The sequence below is a fragment of the Hemitrygon akajei genome, chromosome 20 (genome assembly GCF_048418815.1).
Source record: "Hemitrygon akajei chromosome 20, sHemAka1.3, whole genome shotgun sequence".
NCBI classification, from domain to species: domain Eukaryota; kingdom Metazoa; phylum Chordata; class Chondrichthyes; order Myliobatiformes; family Dasyatidae; genus Hemitrygon; species Hemitrygon akajei.
Window position 1 is genome coordinate 26,840,926 of NC_133143.1, and position 13,021 is coordinate 26,853,946.

The 13,021-nt window shown below is 43.3% G+C and overlaps 1 protein-coding gene across 4 annotated transcripts in view; it reads right to left on the reverse strand.

Moving 5' to 3' along the window:
- Window positions 1–8,545, reverse strand: part of LOC140713658 (dyslexia-associated protein KIAA0319-like) — a 76,095-nt gene extending 67,550 nt beyond the window's left edge. The window contains exon 1 of one of the 4 annotated variants that reach the window (XM_073024025.1): window positions 8,525–8,545. The gene's annotated coding sequence lies outside the window, so the exon portion shown is untranslated. Of the gene's footprint in view, window positions 1–7,660; window positions 7,897–8,126; window positions 8,426–8,524 lie in introns of those variants that run through there. The other 3 variants (XM_073024026.1, XM_073024023.1, XM_073024024.1) reach the window with 3 other exon arrangements.
- Window positions 8,546–13,021: the final 4,476 nt, after the last annotated feature.

Below are 13,021 nucleotides of genomic sequence, written 5' to 3' on the forward strand. Positions count from 1 at the left end.
GTACAAGCGACCTGGTTTAATTCCTGACTCTGCCTGTAAGGAGTTTGTACGTTCTCCCCATGACCACATGGGTTTCCTCTGAGTGCTCCAGTTTCCTACCACAATCCAAAGACGTACCAGTTGGTAAGTTAATTGGGCATTGTAAATTGTCTTGTGATTAGGCTAGGAGTAATTCAGGGGATTGCTGGATGGTGTGGCTCGAGGGGGTCTATTCCATGCTCTATCTCAATAAAATATTTTTAAATTTAAATTTAAGCAGTTTCAAACCAATTCTTATTACGTATTATTTTGTAGTACAAACTTCACAGTCATAGAGACACAGAACAAAACAGAAACAGGCTCTTCAGCCCAGCTAATCTGAGCCAAAATGTTGTTCTGCTTAGTCTCATTAGCCCACACCTAGACCATAGTCCCCATACCCTTCCCATCCATGTATTTATCAAAACTTCTCTTAAACATTGCGACCAAACCCACATTATCTACTTCTGCTGGCAGTTTGTTCCATGCTCACATCATCCTCTGAGTGAAGAGGTTAGCCTCAGTTTTTCCTTAAACATTTCACCTTTCACCCTTAATCTCTGATCTCTAGTCTCTCCCAACCTCAGTGGAAAAAGACCTGCTTGCATTTACTATATATATACCCCTTAATTTTGTATACCTCTGTCAAATCCCCCCTCATTATCCTACACTCCAGGGAGTAAGTCCAAACCAGTTCAGCCTTTCCCTATAATGAAGTTCCTCGTCCCAGCAACATCCTGGCAAATTTTCTCTGTACTCTTTCAATCTTATTGATATGTTTCCTGTAGATAGATGTCCATAAATGCATGTAATACTCCAAATTTGGCCTCACTAACATCTTACAACACTTCAGCAAACATCCCAACACCTCTATTTAATATTCTGAATAATGTACCATGCGCTCTCTTTACAAATCTATTCATCTGTGATGCCACTTCCAAGGAATGATGGATCTGTATCCCCATATCTCTCTGTTCTACTGCACTCCTCAGTGCTCTGCCATTCGTTGTGTAAATGCTACTCTAGTCTGTCCTCCCAAAGGACAACACCTCACACTTGTCTGCATTAAGTTCTATCTGCCATTTTTCAGCCCATTTTTCCATCTGGTCCAGATCAAAACTACAAGTTTTGATTGCCTTCCTTGTGGAACACTATGCTCCCAATCTTCATGTCATCCATGAATCTACTGATCCAACTGATCCATTTTACCACATTATCATCCAGATTGTTGATTTAGAACAACAATGGACCCAACACCAATCCCTGCAGCACTTCACTGCCCACAGGCTGGACTCCAGTCAGAGAAGCAACCATCTACTACCACTCTCTGAGTACTCCCATGAAGCCAATGTTGAATTCAATTCTTACTTCATCTGATGACCAAGCCACCAAGTCTTCTTGACCAACCTCCCATACAGGACTTTGTCAAAGACCTTGCTAAATCCATGTAGATAACATCCACTGCCTTTGCTTCACAATTTTTACTAGATTGAGCACAGATCATCAGCCTTTTAGATTTATTGACCAAGGGTCAAGAGAAATGGGTAAACCAATTGAGTGAGGACAATTCAATAACAATATTAAATGTGTGAAATGGAAAGCACTCTATTCATCAGATAACCCATCATGTTATGACCACAAAATTAGAAAGAATGATATTACAGTGATGAAACTTCAATTTCCAGTGCATAAATCAAACACACTTGTTCACATAAATTTAGATTAACAACATCCTTAAGCCCACCCCACTTCATTCATACACAGCAAGAAAATCTTGTTGTAGATTAATCCACAGAGGTGCTTTATCTTTATGTTCACGGAAACATCCATTCAATGATGTTATAGGGTGCAATTACCAAACATGTTCATGTCTCTGAGAAGTTCAAAGGACACTGATGGACATCACTGTAGATTTACCATGCCGTTTTGTGCCAGGAGATAGGTCTGGTCTGCCGGTTGAGATTCCCAATTGGAGAAAAGCCAATTTTGACACTATCAGAAATGATCCGGCAAGTGTGGATTGGGGCAGGCTGTTTACTGGAAAGGTGTTCTTGGAATGTGCGAGGCCTTCAGAAATGTACGTGATCCACGTGTGCAGCCAGAACAGAAGGGGAGATCTTAAATGCATTCTTTGCATTTCTATTTATTCCAGAGACGGATACAGTCTATAGAAGTGAGGCAAAGTGGCATCAATTTCATGGACCCTGTACGGATTACAGAGGAGATCTGTGCTACCCTGAGGCAAATCAGGGTGGATAAATCCCCGGGGACTGACAGGTGTTCCATCAGACCCTACAGGAGGCAAGTGCAGAAATTGTCAGAGCCCCAGCAGAGATAGTTAAAATATCCTTAGAGACAGGAGAGATACCAGAGGATTGGAGGATAGCCAACGTTTTTCTGCCATTTAAAAAAGGCTCTAAACAGAAACCAGGAAATCATAGACCGGTGATTGTGACGTCAGCTGTGGGAAAGTTATTGGAAGGTATTCAAAGGGACCCAATATATAATTATTTGGATGGACATGGACTGATTAATCATGGCTTCGTGGGTGGTAGGTCACATCTAATCAATCTTATAAGAGTGATTCAATGAAGCTACCAAAAAAGTGGATGAAGGCAAGGCAGTGGATGCTGCCTACATGGATTTTAGCAAAGAATTTGACAAGGTCCCACACAGGAGGATGGTCAAGAAAGCTCAATCACTTGGCATTCAACATGAGATAGTAAATTGGATTAGAAATTGGCTTTGTGAGAGAAGCCAGAGAGTGGTAGTAGAGCAACTGACTGGAGGCCAGTGACTAGGGATCGGTGCTGGGTCCATTGTTGTTTGTCTGGATGATAATGTGGTTAACTGGATCAACACATTTGTGGATGACACTAAGATTGGGGGTGTAGTGGACAGTGAGGAAGATTCATCATGGCTTGCAGGGGGATCTGCATCAGCTGGAAAAATGGCAGATGGAATTTAATGCTGACAAGTGTGAGGTGTTGCACTTCAGTAGGACCAACCACGGTAGGACTTACACAGTAAGCAACAGAGCACTGAGAAGTGTGGTAGAACAAAGGGAAACAGGTACATAATTTGTTGGAAGGGGCATCACGGGTAGATGGGGTCAAAGATAAAGCTTATGGCACATTGTCCTTTATAAATCAATGTATTGAGTACAGAAAATGGGATGTTATGTTGAAGTTATACAAGACATTGGTGAGGCCTAACTTGGAGTGCTGTGTGCAGTTTTGGTCAACTATAGGAAAGATGTAAACAAGGTTGAAAGAGTGCAGAGGAAATTTACAAGCATGTTGCCAGGTTTGGAGGACCTGAGTTATAAGGGAAGATTGAATAGGTTAGGACTGTATTCTTCAGAACATAGAAGATTGAGAGAAGATTTGATAGAAGTATACAAAATTATGAGGAGTAATGAGGAGATAGGGTAAATGCAAACAGGCTTTTCCCACTGAGGTTTGGTGGGACTACAACCAGAGGTCATGGGTTAAGGATGAAAGCTGAGAAGCTTAAGGGGAGCATGAGGGGAAACTTCTTCACTCAGAGGGTCGTGAGAGTGTGGAATGAGCTGCCAGCACAAGTGGTCCATGGGAGCTTGATTTCAACGTTTAAGGGAAGTTTGGATAGGTACATGGATAGTAGGGATATGGAGAGCTATGGTCCTGGTGCAGGTTGATGGGAGTAAGCAGTTTAAATAGTTTTGGCATGGACTAGATGGGCTGAAGGGCCTGTTTCTGAGCTGTACTTCTCTATGACTCTAGGTCATGGTATGATTCGCATGACCGAAATTCCCAAATTCAGAAATAAAGATACTTGAAGTGATGAGGTCTACATGGTTGGAGACAACAACCCAACAGTAGTGGAGTTATTAGGATGGTTACCAAATTGCACTCTTAGGTACATAGGGACAACAGATAGGTGAGAATGCCTTAAAGCCAAGGTTTTTCTTCTTCCTGGCAAGATGGCATTGAGACTGTTCTAACCATCATAATCAAATTTTAGGAGCAAGTGGAACTGCAAGAGCCTGCTTCTTGGATTCCTATAGTGAACTAGTTAATGCAACAAATAAAATCCTGCCAGGTGGATTACAGCACAATCACAGAATTGAGAGGAATTACAGTATGTTTTATTTTCCTAGATTCTCACCCTTTCCCAAACACTTTCTGATTAATGACTCAATAGTCATGATGGTGCTGCTTTGCTCAGTTGATAGCATTCACCTCTTAGTTACCAACCTGTTCTGTCAAGTTCTGATGCAGATCTAGAGCCAACAAAGCATGACTTCACTCTTGTACCGAGGGAGAGTAGCATTTTAGGGAGGTGGTGCTCTTTCAGATAAGACACTAAAATCAAAGTCCCATTTTCTGACAATGCAGGGTTTTAACCTGAAACAATGACAATTCTTCCTCAGCAACCCCCCACCACAGACACTACTCAACCCAGGGTTCCTCCAATGGATTGTTCCAGATTCCACCATCACCGTCCCTTGTGCTCCTGATTATTCAAGTGAATACATGGGTTTCTATGGCAATATTAAATCTTACATACTCAACAGGAACTACCGAAAACATGAGCAACAAACAACCTCCTGGAGGAACTCTGCAGGTAGAGGAAAGGAAATGTCACTGATTTTGGTCATAATGTTGCATCAGCAGAAAATGAGACTTTGATTTTGGTGTCATATCTGAAAGAAAACCACCCCGTTGTGATTCCGAGTTCTGATCCAAATCATCAACAATTCCTTTTCTCCCAAAGGCACTGATCCAGCATACTGTTTAATCTCCAGATTCCAGTATCTGCAATCACATGTGCCTCTACCAAAAACATTACTTGGTTCTTCATTTCATTAGCATACAAAGTAGCTTAAACAAGAACTTTTGCAATTTAACGGTTATTTTGCCCCATCCATCACCAACTCACCCTCTCTTTCACCAGTTCTGATGAAGTCGCTTCCATTTGAAATGTGAATATATATTGTCTGACCCATTTCAGACTTTGTTTTATTTCAGATTTGCTACTTTGTCAATGTTCTAGTCATTAACAAGCTTCACATTCACTAGCTGTCTCAAATAGGGGATGTTATCAAATGTCTTCTTGAGGTCTTTATGAATTACATACAGAAACTTTCCTCTGTCCACTTTTAAAATTGTTCTATCAAAGATGGACACTTATTGCATATTCACAATAGCATCAGTCAATTCCATTTTTCTATATGTGCCATCACATTATTCTTCACAAATTTCCTGACCGCAGGCATTAAACTGATTGGTTTACAGTTTCCTCGGCTCACCTTTCCCATTTTTCTAAAGAGTGAAATGTTCTACTTTACTGCCCGTTACGCTGCTGGGGTTTAGGGCAGCAATGAAGGTCCTCTATCTCTGGTGGTGTTCAGGGCTTCCGGCATCGTTTTTCACTACTGTCAGTCACACAAGTCCCTGGTGGAGACTCAGGAATACCGTCGCACTCAGATGTAGAAGGATTATTTATTGCTGTTTTTGTAACAGTTTTGTTTTACCAGTCAGGGTTGTTAGCCCTGAACTGAACCCCTGAACCCGGAGGACTGGTGGACCACTCCTAGTCTGGCTTCTACCCTTTGACCATGGCTGACTCCAGGCAACATAGCTCTCCAGGTCATTGAGGCACATGAGCCTCTAAACCCCACAACAAGGCTGTGGTCCTCTTAGAGGAAAGAGTGAAATGGTATGGATAAAAAGTGAGCAAAGTGATACAGCAAATGCCGCTGTAGTTGCCCAACTAGACTAATCTAGGTTAAATTCTAACTTTGAGCACTGTCTACGTAGAGTATGGATGGTCTTTCTGTGGGATCCTCCCTCTACCCTCGCCCCATTGTCCCATTTCCTCCCATATTCCACAGATGATAGGGTAACTGAATTGGGTGTTGTAAATTGCCCTTGTGTGCAAGGATGTCAGAAGGATTGCTGAGCAGGAAGCTGATAGAGGATAGGTTGCAAGGGGGAATAAAGGGGAAATGGTACTGATGGGAATGTTCTGAGAGCTGCTATAGATAGAGGCCATTCTGCCCATTGTGCCTATGTTGTAGAAAACAATAAAATGAATTTACAATTTTAGGACATTTCAGCCTCTCACGCACTTTCTTTACAGTCCAGGAATGGAGGCTGTGAGATTCTGATATGACTTCTTTGGGCTTATTTTAATGAATTCACTGCTATTTTGCTGTTGTTAATTTTTGCAGGTTCTTGCTCCATATTTAATCTTAAATCATTCAGAAGGTCTTGGAAAGCTACCCTCCTCTACTGTAAATCAGGATATTGTAAATGAAAATGGTGGAATGATAGATCATTCAAATCTACCCACCTTTTTCATTTGCTTTGTCATTCGTATCCTAGTTACAACATTCCATGACTTCAACATCCATTGTAAGCTCTCATTTTCTTTTTCACAGCTATTATTATTTGTTTAGACATGTGTACTCTGTGAATCTCTGATTATTGCTAAGATTTTGGGTGATTTCATCTTCAATTTGGCTTTTTTTCACTTTGTGCTTTTAGAAGCCTATTATTTTGATAGAGCCTTACTCTTCACTGGCAGACACAGGTCCAATATCAGAGTAAATACCTTTTTTGAACTCATCTCACCATTCCCGCGTAAATTCATCCATTTATAGGCATATCCCATTTACCTTGGACATCCCATTTCATCCCATGGAAGTTACCACTGCCCAAATTTGCATTCCAACCTTTAATAACTTGCAGTGAACTTCATTACATTACTAGGCAAATATCCACACTTTTAGGCTGTTTGCTAAACTTGACTCATTTCTGAGAAATTATTAGTTTTCAAAATAAAACTATCACTGGACCTTAGAGCCAGGAAATTACCTGTCCTTGGCTTTGAGCCAAGCTAACAGATCTCAGAGGACAGTGTTTGACGGTAACGACTTGTTTCAGGGTACCAGGTGGGTGGACAGAGATGGCCACAGACTCTTCCTATCAAGCAGGAGTGATCTGTGAAGGGAGGATGGAGATTCTCCCGTCAGCCCTGGCAGGACTGGCGGTTTGTCTCCATTAGTGATGAAGGTAGACGGAAAAGTAATTTGAAAGAACTAGTTGGATAAGATACGGGGATATAGAGCTTATAAAATGGAATGGGGCGTGGAGACGACTATCAGCCAAACCAAGTAATGTTTTGTCCCTTTGACAAATAACTGATTAAACCTTTGCTCAGAATTCCGACAAGCTCCTAATAGAATAACTTGGCCATTCATTACGCCTGCCCCGCCTTACACTGTAAAAAGCTTCGGTTAAGATTAGCTCGCGAATTCCACTGCCAGCATCAGCTTGGACCGACCACTCGTCAGCGGAGCGGCCCGATGAGAACAAAGAAACTGGACTAAAACTCGCACTTCACGGCTTTAAGAATTTACCAGCCGACCCCACTGCAAAAGAATAACTCAACCAGCTGTTTGCAACTAGTCATGGCTCGGCAGTGACGTTGTCTGGTTAGTTTTAATGGCCGAAGCACATGATTCTTATATCCTTGTCTCTTTAAAAAGGAAGGTGGCCTATCAACAAGGCGATAGGCAGGGAACTAAGGGGTGCTGATATTTTTATTCTCCCCGTTTTCAAATTATTCCTCCAAGTACTTATCGCGCACTCACTGTGGTCAGCTCTGGCGGGTTAACTTGGTCACCCCGACTCCACCGAGACACTTCTGTGATTCGAGATGATCTCAGAAGCCGGGGGAGAGAGACGTGCCTCGCTCGGATGCCACAAAGAGACGGTGTTGTGCCGTCCACCCGCTGTTACCGTCCTTATGTGCAACCCAAGATTACTTCGACCCTGAAGCGAGTGGATCAGCGAACCACTAGAGATGTCGGCACACAGGGATGGTGAGGGGAATGAGTCACCTTGCGCATCAGATCGGCCTAGACAGTGGTTATTCCCGGTAGTTCACGGCTTGCGTTGTATTCCCCCGTGATGTACGGGATCGGCCCTACGGCGCAGACCGGCAATGGGAACGACTCCCGTCTGAGGAGTCTGCATGGGGTGGGGTGGGGAGAGAATGGGCGAAGAATAAGGTTGCTAGATCCCTACTACTGTACCGAGAAGCAGCCTGCTTCCTACCTAGCCAATTCTTTGCTGATCTCCACCGTCTGCGCTGAGCCGGCCGAGTTCATCCGAGTGGCAGCCCACGAAGCCGCAGTCAATCGCGCACAGACCGTCCTCGCCCGCGGCGAACGCAGTGACTGAGGCAGGTGTACGGTGCGTGCGCCCGGGACCCTCCTCCCGGTACCAGATGTGATGTGATCAGTGCTCGTTATCCTCAGCTCCCGCTCACATCTGCCACCTTATTGTAGGGATGGAAATGCTGCCCACGTAAACGGTTATCAGCGGGACTATATTCCACAGCAGTCCACGTATTTCAAACGTGGCTCCACGACTCTGTGTTCCGCGTTCAGTGTACCCAATCAAGATGCTATATTACTCGATATTACTTTCCAGCTACACATTTACGGTCTTACCGGAAAGTTCTCTGTATTCACAAATTCCCAGCACGCTATTCAGTAATATAAATGCTCTTCTTATACGGGGAAAAAAAACAGTAAATCAACACGGAGGCTAGTCTTTATTGTGACAGAACTCTGAACGCACTTGAAGAGAAAATGCTGGAAAAGCCCAGCAGATTGGGCGGCGTTTGTGGAAAGAGCAACGGTGAGGGTTTCTGGTCAGAAATGGGAAGGAGAGAGCGAGATCCAAGGTAGTCCTTCGTAGGGGAGAAGATGGGCGTATAAAATGAAGGGAATGTCTGTCGTATTATGCGATGAAACGACATAATGTGGTTAATTACCAGAACATTACGCTTCCTGGTCTGTGATATGTGCTGTTCATGAAAAAGTGGCGGGATGTCTCCAGCAGGCTGAACTTTGAGGAGGATGAGGAAAAACTGAGGCAACATTATTTAAAACGCTGAAGCACTAAGCAGGGCAGGGGGCATCAGTGGGTAGAGAAACAATTAACAACCCTTCCTCAGGTTCGGGAGAGGAACAATGTGGTCCGGATGTCAGCAAATTGTGAGTGCAACAATTTCAAGTAAAGAGGTAGTGCCGAGCAAACGTGGGCCTGAAGATCGTTGTCCCCTAGTCCTGATGGAACGCATCCCAGGGTACTGAAAGAAATGGCAAAAGTTATACTAGAGGCTTTGGTGATAATTTACCAAAATTCTCTGGACTCTGGGCAGGTCCTGGTGGATTGGAAGATGGCAAATGTCACGCCAATGTTCAAAAAAGGATGTAGGCAAAGGCAGGTAACTAAAGGCCAGTTAGTTTAACATCTGTAGTTGGGAAAATGCTTGAAACTCTCATTAAAGAAGAAATAGCGAGGCATCTGGAAAGAAGTGGATCCATCAGGCAGACACAGCACGGATTCAGCAAAGGCAGGTCCCGTTTGACAAACTGGAGTTCTTAGATGATATAATGAACGCAGTGGATAGAGGGGAACAGATGGGCGTTGTTTACTTGGATTTCCAAAGGCGTTCGATAAGGTGCTGCGTACAAGACTTATCCATAAGATAAGGATGCATAGAGTTGGGGGTAATGTATTAGCATGGATAGAGGATTGGTTAACTGATAGAAAGCAGAGAGTTGGGATACATGGGTGTTACTCTGGTTGGCAATCAGTAGTGAGCGGTGTGTTGCAGGGTTTGGTACTGGGCCCACAATTGTTCACAATATGCATTAACGATCTGGAAGAGGGAACCCTGTCTAGTGTATCTAAGTTTGCTGATGACACTAAATTGAGTGGAAAAGCAAATTGCATAGAAGATATGGAGAGTCTGCAGAGAGATATAGATAGGTAAAGTGAGTGGGCAAGGGTCTAGCTGATGGACTACAGTGTTGCTAAATGCGAGGTCATTCAATTTGGAAGGAAAAATGGAAGATCAGATTATAATTTAAATGGTAAAAAAAATTGCAGCATGCTGCCGTGCAGAGGGCCTTGGGAGTGCTTGTGCATGAATCACAAAACGTTGGTCTGCAGGTGCAGCAGGCTATCAAGAAGACAAATGGAATGTTGGCCTTCATTGCTAGAGGGGTTGAATTTAAGAGCAGGGAGGTTATGCTGCAACTGTACAGGGTACTGGTGAGGCTGTACCTGGAGTACTGTGTGCAGTTCTGGTCTCCATACTTGAGGAAGGATATACTGGCTTTGGAGGTGGTGCAGAGGAGGTTCACCAGGTTGATTCTAGAGATGAGGAGGATAGACTATGAGGAGAGATTGAGTCAACTGGGACTATTTGCTGGACTTCAGAAGAATGAGAGGATATCTTATAGAAACATATAGAATTATGAAAGGGATAGATAAGATAGAGGCAGGAAAGTTGTTTACACAGATAGGTGAGACTAGAACTAGAGGATGTAGCCTGAAGATTCAGGGGAGTAGATTTAGGACAGAGATGAGGAGGTACTGCGTTTCCCAGAGAGTGGTGAATCTGTGGAATTCTCTGCCCAATGAAGCAGTGGAGGCTACCTCAGTGAATATATTTAAGACAAGTTGGGATTGATTTTTGCATAGTAGGGGAATTAAGGGTTATGGGGAAAAGGCAGGTGGGTGGAGATGAGCTTACTAAATGGCAGAGCAGGCTTGATGGACCAGATGGCCTACTCCTGCTCCTATTTCTTATGTTCTTATGTCCAACAAAGGGAATTTCTCTGATAGAGAAAAGACAACTGGTGGGTGGGATAGGGAAAACTATTATAATTATGGAACTTGCTTCTGATTTGGCTCCAGCATAGTGGACTTGCTCACTGGACCAGACCATACAGACAGACATTACTCATTACTCACTGCCTTCCTAGACTACTATTTCTACTGATAGTCAAAAGAAGTCTATTTAGTAGAATGCACAATCAAGGTTTAATGTTCCAATGCAACACACACACACAAAATGCTGGAGGAACTGAGCAGATCAGGCAGATTCTATGGAAATGAATAGACAGTCAATGTTTCAGGCTGAGGTCCTTCATTAGGACTGGAAAGAAAGGGGAAAGAAGTGTGGGGGAGGAGAGGGAGTACAAGCTAGAAGGTGATAGGTGAAGCCAGGTGGGGGGGGGGGGGAGGAGGGATGAAGTAAGAAGCTGAGATGTGAGAGGTGGAAAAGGTAAAAGGTTGAAGAAGAAGGAATCTGATAGGAGAGGAAAGTGGATCATGGGAGAAAGGAAAAGAAGGAGGGGTACCAGGCGAGGTGATGGGCAGGTGAGGAGAGAGAAGAGGTTAAAGGGGAGCCAGAGTGGGGAATGGAAGGGGATAGGGAGAATACTGAAAGTTAGAGAAATCAATGGTCATGCCTTCAGTTTGGAAGCTACCCAGTTGGAATATTAGTGTTGCTACTCCAACTTGAGATTGGCCTCATCATGGCAATAGAGGAGGTCATGGACTAACATGTCAGAATGGGACTAGGAAGTGAAATTAAAATGGTTGGCCACCAGGAAATCCTTTTACAAAGTTGACTGCTGTACTGTCAAAATGATATCCAAATGTCCTCTGAACCAACGTGATTGGGCCAACCATTAAGCACTTGTAAATAAAGACAATAATTTTCAATTTTAAATTAATGGACTTCAAATGAAGTAAGTTCCCTTTAACTGATATCTTCTGCCTTTACAGAAAGTTCCCTCAGAGGGAAGAGAAATCCTGGTAAATGGTCTCCAGGGGAAATGAGTATGAGCTAATAGTTATTCAGAGGAAATGGATACTACCAGTTAGGAGCCTCTTGACATTGACAGATGCTCCACTTCAAAAGATCTGAGAATCAATGTCTGTAAAGGCAGAATAGTGCTCTGAAAGCTGAGAGGGAGCAGAAGGAATAATGAAAAGATCAATTTCTTCTTATTCAAAGAAAATGAATCCATAATTTGGAATAAAATTATGTATTCATCAATAGCTAAAAGTGATATTAATTGATCAATTAAAAACATGTTAAATCCATATTTTGTACCTAATAAAGGCAATGCCATTATGCCTGACGGATGGAACTGAAAGTTTGACTGATGGAATGAAAAGTCTCTTGAATAAGACAGAGTGGTGTATAGAATAGAATGTATCAAACACCTCTACTTCCTCAGGAAGCTAAAGGAATTTGTCACATCACCATCGACTCTTTTATCGTTGCACCACAAAAGGCATACTATCTGGATGCATAACAGCATGGTATGGTAACTACCCTCCACATGGCCGCAAGAAACTGCAGGATTATGGACACAGCTCAGCACTTCATGGAAACCAGCCTCCACTCTGTGGACTCTGCCTATACTTCTCAGTACCTCAGGAAAGCAGCCAACGTAATCAAAAACCCCACCAACTCCAGACATTCATTTTCTCTGCCACTGGGCAGAAGATACAAAAGTCTGAAAGCACACACTACCAGACTCGAGGGCAGTTTCTATCCCACTCTATTAAAACTAGTGAATTGTTTACTAGAACAATAGGTACTGGGAAACAAGAGGCCCACAACCTTGTCGTGGTTCGGAGGCTTGCGTGCCTCAATGACCCGGTGAGTTATGTTGGCTGGAGTCAGGGCTTTATGCTTTGGCTCTTGGTAGGGTTAACCATGCCAAACAGGTCAGGGTAGAGGACAAGCTAAGGGCGGTCCACCGGTCCTCCAGATTCGGGGGGGTCGGCTTAAGACTAACAACCCTGACGAGCAAAACAAAATTGTTACAGAAACAGCTATGAAAAACCCTTATACATCTGAATGTGATGGTATTCCTGAGTTTCCACCCGGGACTTGCATGACAAATGATAGTGAAAACCGAGAAGCTACCCATACAATGAAGGAAGTCTGAACAGTGCCAGAGATGGAGGACCTTCATTGCTGTCCTAAACGCCAGTGGCTTAACAGGTAGTAAGTACTCTTGACCTCACGATCTACCTTGTTATGTCTTGCACTTTGTCATTTACCTGTACTATACTCTCTCTGTTCCCATTACACATTATTCCGCATTGTTAATGTTTTATATTGTTCT